We start from the raw sequence: 14,368 nt of genomic DNA, 5'->3' as shown, positions 1-14,368 counted from the left end.
CCCGACAAGGGAAATACAGCCGAAATACCTTCTTTCTCCAATTTAGCGGAAGTAGTCGGGTTTGCTGTTTACTTTGTCGATCCATAAATATGTAGATTCTGCAGGCTTCCACATTATTGCAGCGTCTTTCAGATAGAAAGAACGCAGCAGAAATTCTGCAAAATCTCTTTGATCATGTACAAAGTCTACGATATTAGACTCACACTCATATCTCTAAAGAGGGAAGTCTTAAAACTCTTGATGAGCATACTAAGTGGACATTGCTTTCTGTCGTCACATGCTTTTAAGTTAGACCTTGACAGTAAGAGAAGATGTAGGAAGTGCGAGGTGTAGGAAAAAGCCATTGAGCACGTTCTGTGTTTGTGCGCTGCACTCGCCAGGTCAAGGATCCAGTTATTATGGGCGAGAGAGTTGCCAGATCTAGAGGCAGCAATTAAGCTAGGCCCTAGAAAGTTTCTATTATTTGCCAAGAAGATGGAGTTATTATTACATCATAAGCCCTGACACCTCATTGGGCTTCTTACGTTTGGTCGTCGAAAAAATTGAGGTAATACTTTGGACAGATTCACTCTATGTGAAGTCTTTAGTTCCCAGTCAATCCAACTTTACCTTCCTTTGTCACCTAGAACCCACCGCTCTCCTATGAGGCGGATTTGCGGCGATACAAGTCACTACCTAGGCCATTCACAGAGTCGGACGAGGCTAAGTCCTCAATCCAACCACAAGGTGCTTACAATAATTATGGGTTTTCTCGTTTTATTCCAGATAAATTTTGAGATTTTTCCAGGAAATGCAAAAAAAATATCAAAATAGGTGTTTAATCCTCTATCTTAAATAACATCTCTGGTTTAAAATTATTTTGATACGATGCATTGTTGGTTTGCGTCTTGTTCCCTTTTTACGTTTTCCTATAAATTGGCGGGACGGGATCTACATGCTTTATGCCAACTCCAAACGGCATCTGCAAGATTAATGAATATTCACTGAGAAGCACGCTCGGAATATTAGCCAAACCAATGCGACCCCGTTTAGCAAACCTTTTTCTTATTGAACTTATTTGTAAACTTTCGATGTTGGCTTACCCGTTGTAATTCGAACTGAATATCTGCAAAATATCTCTATCGGGTTTAATTTTGTTTAATTTGGAAAAAATTGTGAAATGTTTTACCCGCCATCATTATCGAAGACTTAGCCTGCCAAGTATAGCATTGCCTTTACTTACAAGTCTATTGAACACGCAAACTTATGACTCAATTAAGTGAAAACTGTCACATTATCCAAAATTCACCTGAACAGCTTGAGTTAGTGCGTGATACATTTTAGCGTCAACTCAATTTAACCACAATGTTCAGTGAAAAATTTAAAAATTGTTTTGGGCAACTTACAACATATGAGCTGTAATATGACTTTCAAGCAGCTGTGACGGCAATACCAATAATTCAGACATTAATCCAATTGCCTACCAAACTACCACAAATAAAAGAGCCCATTTACCCCAACACTTGAAGATATGCATACATTTCAAAAGAAAAGGGTACGTTTTTGTGGACTAAAAGAAAATGAAAGACGGAAAAAAAAATAGAAAACAAAGTGAGGATAAATTCCAAATAAAGTGAAAGACTTGAGGCACTTAAAGGGAAAAAGCGATGAGGTAGAAATAAGTTAAGTGAAAGCAGCAAGGAAGGAAGTATGCCACTGAACGTAAATTTCCGTATTAGTGAGCACATTGAACCATATCGTAACGCATAAGTGGAAATGGTGTACGCATATGCTAGGACCCACATATTAATGTAGGGACAGATATATGTATATATTAACAAGTTTACATTCATTCCTATGTTTGTATGTGAGTGTGTAAATGAAACACAAAAGTGTAATTCCACAAACGACATGCGAATTGAAAAGCAAACAGTCAGTGGTACATGAAAGCGTAAATCAGATTGAGCTCTCGAACACCTGCACATAGCTACCAATTTTGGGATGCACATATTGGCAATTGTCAGCACAGTCACCTCAATCGATGCCCATGGCAGATCCGCAATGCTTACAGCTAAACCAAAGTGGAAATGTGTGCAAAACCGTTTCCTTTGACAGCAGTCGGAGAGCAGGCAAAATTTTTTACGTAATACAGTAGTACTTCAAACTTGGGAGTGGGCACATACACACATATCGCACACTAACTACAAAAGAGTCACAACTTAAAATTTTTCAAAATCGGTTTTTTCCATAAACCAATTCACAGTACACATCTCTAACTGCCCCTTAAATTTCGTTGTCATTATTTTCTTCTTTAACTGGAAAATTACCGTTATACCAGTTTTGGTGTTTATTGCATCGCTTGCGCTCTATCAACTAAAGAGTACTATTTTTAGTTGTGTCAATCTGCTTAAGAACAAGTGAACAGTTTTTTTACGCATAAAGTGTTTTATTTTTAATTCTGACTATCTTGTTGCAAAAAGCTTTTAACTTTGTTGTGTATTAATTAAAATTGTGTCTTTTTATACGTAAAGAGTGAGTAAAGTTGCTTGTATTATTGTGAAGTGTGCCTTTTTTGATGAAATAATTTTTAATGTACGAGTAGTAAGTTTTCTTAGAAATAGTCATAATTCAAAATTGCTATATATTTTGTCCGTAAACAAATAATTACAACAAAATTTCGTCAATTCATTTTATAATGAAGGTATCTTTGTCAAACTGGATTTCGGTATAACATTACAAACGTTTTCACATAAACCGTTTTTCTTCTCTCCTTAATATTTACATTTTTTCAAGTTGTGACCCTTTTGTAGGTAGTGTGCGATATGTACATTTGTATTTACACACACTAAAAGTGGTACAATTTTAGTGATACAATTTGTATACCATACCAAACGCAAAAAAGAGTGGTATATGCCAAAGCTGCTCAGTATAACCGGAAAAACACTATCCGAAGTTGTTTTTGTTATTGCTGTAGCGATAAGGACACTCACCGAAGGCCTTGGGGAGTGTTATCGAGTTTATGGTCATTTGCCGCATGCAGATCCTGTACGTTCCGGTACCAAGCCCGACCATCTCGAGAACGATTTGTTATGACCACATGCGACCTTCTAGGCAATACCGCCCTCCCACCCCCTAGATCCATGAGGAGTGCGGGGTTGCCAGAGCCTCGGCTGTTAAAGAAACAGGATTCACCGCGGATAGGTGAGGTTGAGAATTGGGTTTGGAGAAGCTATGTATTGCTACACAAACCCCTTGAATCCGGTATTTTAGTCACCTCTTACGACAGGCATACCTACTATCCGAAGTCTTTGGAGGTGCTACGGATATTGGCAATCATTTAACAAATTGTAATCGATGTGACTCGTTACTAGCACCTCCAGGAACTAGCCGCGGTTTTTCGGCTACCATTGCTTTAAACCAGTCCTACCTTTGGATTTATGGTTAATCTACTTAAACTCAATCCCAACTCTTCGACTTTCGTTCTTGCATATAACAAAACAAACGTAAGACACATGGAATGGAGAAAAATTAAATGAAGTTTCAAGGCCGTCAATTGGGGCTATACAAGTTCTTGCGGCTTCCACTTACTATGAGTTTAAAATTACAATTTTAGAGTTCGTAGAGACGAACGGCAAGAAGTTATGGTTCTGCTGGACTTTCCAAGCAAGGTGGGCGTAGCCTCAAACACCGATTCAAAAGGCCTCACAGAGTCCCTCACTCCAAATTTGAGAATATTTGTAAAGACGTTACCATTATAAAAGAGGGCAATGAGCTTATTTTTTAAAGAGTATTTTAAAGAAACTTTATGATTTTAATATGTGCAGTACAAAAATATGACTTTTACTGCGCCACAGTGGCATTTATCAGAGACACGGTCAATGTGGAACGAAAACTTGAACTTAGCACTGCCCATTTTCTGACCACTTGCTAATTTTTAAAAAGTCCTAGAAATGAAAATGTAGAAAATATTCGCTTTGCTATTGAAAATGGCTGCCAGTAATCCAAAACTACAGCACAAGAGCTTGAAAGGGTAGCTGAATCACTTCACTTAGAAATTAGTACAAATTCTAGTGAGACAGCTTGGATAGTTAAGATGCTAACTTTAGAAGCTTTTTAATAGAGCCAGCTCTACAGGTGATTCTGATCAACACAAAACCGATCGCCTCATACAACAAATAACTAACGAGATCTTCGGTAACAATCTAGAGAAAAAACTGCGATTAAAGACCTTAGAAGACGTCCAAATAGAAGTGACGACCCAAGCTCCACAAAGAACTAGGGGAAGGGGAGGGCGGGATGCCTAGAAGGTTTAATGTGGTCATATTACCCGTTCCCGAGATAGTCGGGCTAGTACCTTAATGGTGCTTTGTTACCGGAATATACCGAATATATATCCGGCAATGGACCATCAACATCAATAACACTCCCCAAAGCCTTCGAGGAGTGCCTTTATTGTTAACAAAACAAAAACAACAACTCCGAAAAATTTCTTTTAAGAGATCACAGAAATGTAATATGCAGTATGAAACAACCAGATGACAGTCACCTATGCAGATGGAAGACACATACAAACCTCTGCTTCCAACTCACTTTTCGCACTGTAGGAATTATGATGTCAGGAGCATGAAAAAGTTAGATCTTGCGACGTTAACTGAACTGGCCAGGAAAAAGAAAGTTAAATGGAGTCGTGGTGTTTGATGTGTGAGGAGAAAGAGATTTCGCTCTCGCGCCAAGATCTGCATGAAAGGGAGACTCTTCTGCTTGACATTTAATTGAGTGCACTTCTCGACATGGAAGGCAGTGGAGCTATATAAAGACTTAATATTGTAATTACTTAGAAAAAAAAAAATTAAAGGGATCTTACGATAATGCCCCAGGGGGTAGGGGGGGAGGTTTTTATCCTTTGACGACTCAGTTTCTCCCAACGAGTTTAGTTTGAACAAACTTGTCTTTTGCTTTTTGTAGACGTGCTTCGCCCCATACCGTGGTGCGAACACCCACAAATTTCCGTCGATATTCTCGAGCAAAAGTCCAAGGAAAATTTCTGTTTCAATTAGTTTTGACCAAAATTTAGAGCCGTTTGTTCCGCCTAGGTCGGGGTTTTTTCTGTGGGATTTACTTTCCCCAACTGCAGCTTTTGGTATTTGACCATGAGCACGGTCATCGTCGGGGATTTAGGATCATGGGGGGGTATAGGACATTCACATTCACGCAAGTCACCGTGGATGAGGGTGAGGGTCTGTTTACGCTTATCAGGTTCAACCCACTGATGCCTAACGTGCTGGATTTCGTCATAGTGCTTCCAGGGATGACTCCTTTTGGCCCTAGGAGACAAAGCTTCTTCAATCATATGTCTGTTAGGATGCCCAGGTTCACGAGTATTGACCAGTTTGCAAAGTATTTCGTTTCTATCCTCTTTGGGGAATATTCGCGCCTAACTGTGTAGTTTACCTCATTTTCGAAAGTCACACCAAATATTGTTGTTGTGTCGAACAGTCGGTACCGTGATGCCATAGGCATGCGTGGAAAATATTTCCGATATCTGCCCCCTCCACGTTGTGAACAATGTCGCCAAGGTTCACCATAAAGATATACATCTATAGCAATGGCATAACAAAAAAAATAATAACAAGTAAGGAAGGCTAAGTTCGGGTGTAACCGAACATTACATACTCAGTTGAGAGCTATGGAGACAAAATAAGGAAAATGAACCTGGGGTAACCCTGGAATGTGGTTGTATGACATGTGTATCAAATGAAAGGTATTAAAGATTATTTTAAGAGAGAGTAGGCCATAGTTCTATGAATGGACGCCATTTAGGGATATCGCCATAAAGGTGGACCAGAGCTGACTCTAGAATTTGTTTGTACGATATGGGTATCAAACGAAAAGTTTTACTGAGCATTTTAAGAGGGAGTGGGCATTAGGTCTATCGGTGGACGCCTTTTCGAGATATCCCCATTAAGGTGGACCAGGGGTGACTCTAGAATGTGTTTGTACGATATGGGTATCAAATGAAAGGTGGTAATGAGTATTTTAAAAGGGAATGGGCTTTAGTTCTATCGGTGAACGCCTTTTCGAGAAATCGCCATAAAGGTAGACCAGGGGTGACTCTAGAATATGTTTGTACGATATGGGTATCAAATGAAAGCTGTTAATGAGTATTTTGAAAAGGAGTGATCCTTAGTTCCATAGGTGGACGCCGTTTCGAGAAATCGCCATAAAGGTGGACCAGGGGTGTCTCTAGAATGTGTTTGTACGATATGGGTATCAAACGAAAAGTTTTACTGAGCATTTTAAGAGGGAGTGGGCATTAGGTCTATAGGTGGACGCCTTTTCGAAATGTCGACATTAGGGTGGCCCAGGGGTGACTCTAGAATGTGTTTGTATGATATGGGTATCAAATGAAAGATGGTAATGAGTATTTTAAAAGGAAGTAATCCTTAGTTCTATAGGTGGACGCCTTTTCGAGATATCGCCATAAAGGTGGACCAAGGGTGACTCTAGAATGTTTGTACGATATGGGTATCAAACGAAAGGTGTTACTGAGCATTTTAAGAGGGAGTGGGCATGAGGTCTATAGGTGGACACCTTTTCGAGATATCGTCATTAGGGTGGGCCAGGGGTGACTCTAGAATGTGTTTGTACGATATGGGCATCAAACGAAAGGTGTTACTGAGCATTTTAAGAGGGAGTGGGCACTAGGTCTATAGGTGGACGCCCTTTCGAGATTTCGCCATTAGGGTGGGCCAGGGGTGACTCTAGAATGTTTGTACGATATGGGTATCAAATGAAAGGTGTTACTGAGCATTTTGAGAGGGAGTGGGCATTAGGTCTATAGGTGGACGCCCTTTCGAGATATCGCCATTAGGGTGGGCCAGGGGTGACTCTAGAATGTTTGTACGATATGGGTATCAAACGAAAGGTGTTACTGAGCATTTTAAGAGGGAGTGGCCATTAGGTCTATAGGTGGACGCCTTTTCGAGATATCGCCATTAGGGTGGGCCAGGGGTGACTATAAAATGATTGTACGATATGGGTATCAAACGAAAGGTGTTACTGAGCATTTTAAGAGGGAGTGGGTATTAGGTATATAGGTGGACGCGTTTTCGAGATATCGCCATTAGGGTGGGACAGGGGTGACTCTAGTATGTGTTTGTACGATACGGATATCAAATTAAAGGTATTAATGAGGTTTTAAAAGCGAGTGGCCCTTAGATGTATATGTGAAGGCGTTCTCGCGATATCGACCAAAATGTGGACCAGGTGATCCAGAAAATCATCTGTCGGGTACTGCTAATTTATTTATATATGCAATACCACTAACAGTATTCCTGCCAAGATTCCAAGGGCTGTTGATTTCGCCTTGTAGAACTTTTTCATTTTCTTCTACTTAAGTGGTAGATGTCACACCCATTTTACAAAGTTTTTTCCAAAGTTATATTTTGCGTCAATAAACCAATCCAGTTACCATGTTTCATCCCTTTTTTCGTATTTGGTATAGAATTATGGCATTTTTTCATTTTTCGTAATTTTCGATATCGATAAAGTGGGCGTGGTTATGGTCGGATTTCGGCCATTTTTTATACCAAGATAAAGTGAGTTCAGGTAAGTACGTGGGCTTAGTTTAGTAAAGATATATCGGATTTTGCTCAAGTTATTGTGTTAACGGCCGAGCGGAAGGACAGACGGTGGACTGTGTATAAAAACTGGGCGTGACTTCCACCGATTTCGCCCATTTTCACAGAGAACAGTTACCGTCATAGAATCTATGCTCTTACCAAATTTGAGAAGGATTGGTAAATTTTTGTTCGACTTATGGCAATAAAAGTATTCTAGACAAACTAAATGAAAATGGGCGGAGCCACGCCCATTTTGAAATTTTCTTTTATTTTTGTATTTTATTGCATCATATCATTACTGGAGTTGAATTTTGGCTTAATTTACTTATATACAGTAAAGATATTGAATTTTTTGTTAAAATTTGAATTTAAAAAAATTTTTTTTTAAAAAGTGGGCGTGTTCTTCATCCAATTTTTCTAATTTTTATTTAGAACATATATAGTAATAGTGGTAACGTTCCTGCCAAATTTCATCATGATATCTTGAATGACTGCCAAATTACAGCTTGCAAAACTTTTAAATTACCTTCTTGTAAAAGTGGGCGGTGCCACGCCCATTGTCCAACCTCTTACTAATTTTCTATTCTTCGTCATAACATCAACCCATCTACCAAGTTTCGTCGCTTTATCTGTCTTTCGTAATGAATTATCGCACTTTTTCGGTTTTTCGAAATTTTCGATATCGAAAAAGTGGGCGTGGTTATAGTCCGATATCGTTCATTTTAAATAGCGATCTGAGATGAGTACTCAGGAACCTACATACCAAATTTCATCAAGATACCTCAAAATTTACTCAAGTTATCGTGTTAACGGACGGACGGACGGACGGACGGACATGGCTCAAACAAATTTTTTTTCGATCCTGATTATTTTGATATATGGAAGTCTATATCTATCTCGATTCCTTTATATATGTACAACCAACCGTTATCCAATCAAACTTAATATACTCTGTGAGCTCTGCTCAACTGAGTATAAAAATCAAGTTATTACCCTCAATAAATATCTTAAATCTCTATATCCTTCTGTCCAAACTGTAAAACGATTTTATTAAACACCACGTATGTGCATGTGCGAATGACAATCAGAGCGCCAGTAGCGGTTTTACCGCTGCTGGGTGCCACTCATTTGAACGTGGGACTCTGCGTTGAAAAATGTTACTCATACGCCCCGCCACACTTACCCCAATGCCATTTGCAAGCATTCAACATGAAATGCCACCTGCAAGATGATGCGAAACGGCTGCGCAAAACATCATAACAACAGCTTTATTTTCAACATTCGCACAAACACTTTACAACGCTCTGCCTTTTGGTTAAATTTTACAGCGCCTCTTTTAGCGAATTGGTTTGCTCGCGCACGCAATTTTGCAATTGCAATTGGCTCGGAGTTGCACCAAGCGTCTAGTTTGGTTAGTTTTTTGTATATATGTATACTACATGTATGTACATATGTATGTGTATTAGGGTGGGTCGATTTGTATGGAAGGAAGTTAACCGATATCGCGCCATCGATTTTTCGATAGGATTTGGGATCAGGAAAAAAAAGTTCCACTACACATACCCAAAAAAATTATTTTCGAGCCTGCAAAATTTCATTTTTTTACTATTCTTGCCATCGTTTTAGCAGACATTTTTTGGTCGGACAGGGCATACATGAAAATTTTACAATCAAATGAAAATTTTTTTAGGAAGTCATGAAAAAAACTTTAAAAACCAAAGTCGAAAAAAGTAAAAAAAATGAAATTTTACAGGCTCGAAAATTATTTGTTTGGGTATGCGGAATGGAAATATTTTTCCTGAGCCCAAATCCTATCGAAAAATCGTTGGCGCGATATCGGTTAACTTTCGTCCACACAAATCGGCTCACCCTAATGCACATATGGATGTATATGTATAGATATATTTAGATATTCGTAAGCATTATTGGCATGCATACATACAAATTTATATATCTTTGTTTTTATCAAACTCAATGCGATTTCATAGCATCATAGCCTGCATTATTGTGTTGCCTCTTCTTCCTCGAAATTTTGTGGTTGCCTCGAATTCATTGCAGCATTTTGGTTATGTCTTTCAATCCTAATGGATTCATCGCTTCACTGATTGCGTTAATTCTTCCCAAAATATGTTCAATTTGTTCGTATATGTTAGTTTTGTTTAAACTTCAATGGATTATGCTGCCAATATTGGTGTTCGGTTGAACAATGAATGGAATAAAATCTATTTATCTTTGTGTGTGTGACTGTATGTCAAACACTGACCTAAATCCGAGGGGCAGCAGAAACAATTAGCAATATTATAGAATACCGATTTTCGGCTTTTGGCGAATTTGCTTTATTTGATTTTGATCGAGATTAGGGTTTGAATTTAAGTTGCGTTTGAGCTTTTTTTGTAGATGGCGCGATTGGCATTGACTGATGAGTAGCTACCAGACAATATTTATATAGGGGTTAGAGAAGCGGACAACTTAGCCACTTTATTGTGCTTGTGGTAGAAAATAGCCTCACTGCCAGTCTCTGTTGTTGTTGTCGTTGTAGCAGTGCTTAGCCCCATCCAATAGGTGCGACCAATTACAAATTTTCAACAATGTCCTCTAACGGGAGTCCAAGGAAACTTGCTGTTTCAAAATGGGTGAACCATAATGAGAGGGGTGTTAGAGGCGCTGGTTCCACATTACAATTGAAGAGATGGTTGCTGTCATGTGGGGAGCCAGGCACTGTCGTTCACGGCTTTAAACAATTCTTATCGGGGTTTCTTGACATATCGTTTTTATTGTGTCTATACATCAGTAGATTAATGAACGTTAATAAGAGCATCTTGCATAATAGAGGTAAGTAAAGAATCCTAAAGAATGAAAATTTATCCTACATCTAGTAAATCTCCTAGCGAATTAAGGTTGGATTTGCAGGCCAAAAGTGGAACTCGATGGCCATACGGCTTAAAAGAACATTGTTTTATTCAAAACAGCTAATTCGGCAAAGCTTCTGTACACGTTGGATCGTAAATTATTTATCTTAAAGGAATAACACGGAGCTACTTCGCTGGTCGGTTTTACTGTGCAGTGCTTTAATAACCGCTTCCGAACATGCAGCGCTGGTTATACCATGTAATGTAGCAGTGATGATTTCTACGAAGGAAGCAATTGGATTTTCCGAAGCCCGAAAATCCAATATGAGAAACTGGTCGCTGAGATGGGATAACTAAATAAAGAGGCGCTGGATATATCGGTGCATTCCCGTCTTGAAACACTTGCTATCACGAACATACTGCCAAGTCGATTTCTGCCTAACCAGTTTCTAACTAGACGTGGATATCTTAAGAAGTATCTCCACAGTTTAAAACACAAATAGAAATAACATATGTCATCATCGTGGAGGTGAAGAATTCAGGTGTGTATACCACGTATTTCTCGAATGCACAAGGTCGCATACCTGTGAATGGAGACTGCGTAGCACATTAGTAGCTTCAGTAACTTTTGAGAGGCAGATGTTGAATTTAACGAAAATTGCATAGGGCGTGCGACGTAAATCAGACATAAAAAAGTAGATAAAAAGCTTGAAAAGGCAATCAGGCAATATAAAGGCATCCAAAAGGCAGAGTTGGTACACCGCCTTTCCAACCGCAGAAGGAAAAAAGTAGAAATCAAATAGTAATGGCATATTTTGGCGATGGAGGCAAGGCCTCTGCAAAATTAGAAATAATCATGTAGGATTGAATACACCCCACCTTCATATGAAGTGATTATATTGATTGATTGATTCACTCAACAGGTAGAGGGGGTTTAGAATATACCCGCGGCAGGTATGCCTGACGTAAGAGGTGACTAAAAACATACCTAAATGATTCAAAGTACACAGCCTGTGCAACTCTTTCAAGGACATAGCTTCTTCAACCCAATTGTGAACCACACTTACCCGTGGTGAATCCTGTTTCCTTTGTAGGTGAGATCCTGGCGACCGAAGTTCTTAATGGAGCTAGTGATGAGGGCGGAATGGCCAAGAATGTTCAACATGGTCATATTAAATCATTCCCGAGATGGTCGGGTTTGTACCTTAAGGAGCTTGTTATCGGAACGTATCGGATATGTATCCGGCAAAGGACCAGCAATATCGACAACACGCCTCAAAACCTTCGGGGAGCGCAACAATTGAATTGATTATATAGGCGTGGATTCAAATGTAGGCCTCCTCGGCCGGCTCGACTAATGACATCGGGAGATAACACCCTGCAAGTATTTATGAGAACAAACAAAAAAAAATATAATAAAAAATATATTTAATATATAATAAAATAAGAAAAAATTAATAAAAAAAGAGAAAAAAATTTAAAAACTCCAATGCAAAAAAAAATTAGCTGCTCCCTTTTTATAAGCGGTACATTAAGAAGCGAACGCACGGGTTGGAGACTTGTTCTCTTCAACCAATCGAAATGCGCTTATTTCTATTAAATCCAACCACAGATTTGCCTTAAAGATGAAATATCATGTCAGAAAGGATTTAATTTAGCACATCTGACTCCTGTTACATCTTATGTTATCAAACCAAATAGATTGTAAAACTAAAAAAAGTATTTGTGCCTTTTTTAAACCTCAAAACCGTTTGACTAATCTTTTCGATGTATGGTAATGAAATTTGACACGCTTATCTATAAAATGTATTTTTTTATTATTAGAATAGAAATAAATTATGTACAAACAGTCAAACACATAACAATAAAAGAGCGATAAATATCAGCACATCAAAAACAAAGCCATCAAAACCCGATTTGAAATCAATTCAAAATTAAAATCAATTTCATACAAATTACTTTACATACAATTATACCGATTAAATGCGGGCTATTGATAGCAATCACTTAAAGCAAGTGGGCTAAACAAAGCGAGGTGAAGATTTGATTGAGATTTCACACATATCTAATTGAAAATCATTTTATTGTAGAAGGGTAATTAGCTAAGATAAAAAAACAAAGGCAAACTTTATTGAAATTCTTAATAAGATTTGCTATAAGTAATGATAGGAAGTATTATACATATTTGTGCCAGCAAGCAATAACAGTTAAAGTTAGCTTTGAGAGAAATGATGCACTTATGCTAATAGTTTAGTTTCCATATATAATTCCTTGGGCCATACATTTTAGGTTTAGTTCAAAAAATTAAAATTCCATAGTGCGAAAATACAAGGGTAATTAATAAAGACCTCTCATAGATTGACATCAAGAGATTGAAAGATTTATGGACCTCTACGCGTTGGCGATGGCGAGTACCGAAGAAGATTTAATGATGAGCTGTACGAGCTATACGCAGACAAAGCATAGGAAGCAAATTCAAAAAAAGTTTCTAACTCATCATCGTTGTTTTTTTTTTTTCGAATATAAAGCCATTCCATATAAACCATTTCAACAATGTATTTACCTACAACTCCATCAAACAAATTAACTAATTTACATTATAGAATTCATAATCCACGTGATAGTGAGAGGAAAACATAAAATGAGTTTTCTAATTTTAGCTTATAATTTTAATTTTGGTATTTTGCATTCGACCATTTATCATGCTTACATACACGAAGTCAAATTTAAAATACATATACGTGCAATACATTCGTTTAATCCTGCATAATTATAGCTGTGAAGATTTTGCCTGTGTACGTGTTTGTAAATATACAGCGGTTCAAATACATAGGTGGGGAAATCCGCATGTAGTCTAACCACAGGTAATTAATTTATATAATCCAAAATAACGAGAATATTTTCGAAGTATCCATCCGTCAAAAATTTAGTGCATATGTATGTGTACATGGTACGTGCATAATTATATAATTAAAATGCTTCACGAAAAAATGCGTGCTTTCTATTATAATTGCAGAATGGGTATGCTTTGAGTCGCATTAAATTTGAGGAAAAATATTTAGATTTAAGTTGAAGGATTGAACGGGTTTCATATATAGCTTCAGCAACGCAATTGTCAACCACACCTACGCGAGGCGAAACCTGTTTCCAATATGCGTGTAGTTCCTCACGAAACTAGGGCATGGATGGGGGGGGGGGGGCGTGGTCTAGAAGGTTCAATTTGGTCATATTAAATCATTCCCGAGATAGTCGGGCAAGCACATTAATGTTGCTTGTTAGCGGAACGTACCGAATCTATGTATATCCGGCAAAGGACCATCAACATCGATTACCTTCCCAAATGTTTCGGTGTGTGTCCTTTTCGCTACAACAACAACAAAATAAGATTTAAATTGCACCTTTCTCTAAAATTTGTGTTTGTATTTATATATACACTGGCAGACCCGGTAGAAGATGCTCTGCCTTAGATTTGGTCTATCTGCATAACTTTTAAGCAGATTTTACCACTTACTCTCCCCTCCCCCTCTCCCCATTTCCTTGTTTTTTTATTCACTCTTCCCTCTGCCTTTTTATTTTTATACTCAGTTGAGCAGAGCTCACAGAGTATATTAAGTTTGATTGGATAACGGTTGGTTGTACATATATAAGTAAATTATGTCAACATTTAACTCCAGTAATGATATGGTGCAACAAAATACAAAAATAAAAGAAAGTTTCAAAATGGGCGTGGCTCCGCCTTTTTTCATTTAATTTGTCTACAATACTTTTAATGCCATAAGTCGAACAAAAATTTACCAATCATTGTGAAGTTTGGTAGGGGCTTAGATTCTAGGACGAGAACTGTGTTCTGTGAAAAATGGCGAAATCGGTTGAAACCACGCCCCGTTTTTATACACAGTCGACCGTATGTCCTTCCGC

General features: G+C 38.2%; 1 long non-coding RNA gene across 1 annotated transcript in view; it reads right to left on the bottom strand.

Moving 5' to 3' along the window:
- Nucleotides 1-11,731: 11,731 nt before the first annotated feature.
- The window catches only part of LOC137248927 (uncharacterized), a 192,449-nt gene continuing 189,812 nt past the window's right edge, over nt 11,732-14,368 (bottom strand). Inside the window, exon 3 of the long non-coding RNA XR_010952217.1 lies at nt 11,732-11,828. This is a non-coding gene — a long non-coding RNA (uncharacterized lncRNA). The remainder of the gene's footprint in view (nt 11,829-14,368) is intronic.

Source organism: Eurosta solidaginis, chromosome 4 (genome assembly GCF_040869045.1).
Source record: "Eurosta solidaginis isolate ZX-2024a chromosome 4, ASM4086904v1, whole genome shotgun sequence".
Lineage (NCBI taxonomy): Eukaryota > Metazoa > Arthropoda > Insecta > Diptera > Tephritidae > Eurosta > Eurosta solidaginis.
The sequence above is the reverse complement of the archived record's forward strand: the minus strand, read 5'-3'. Positions and strand labels throughout refer to the sequence as shown.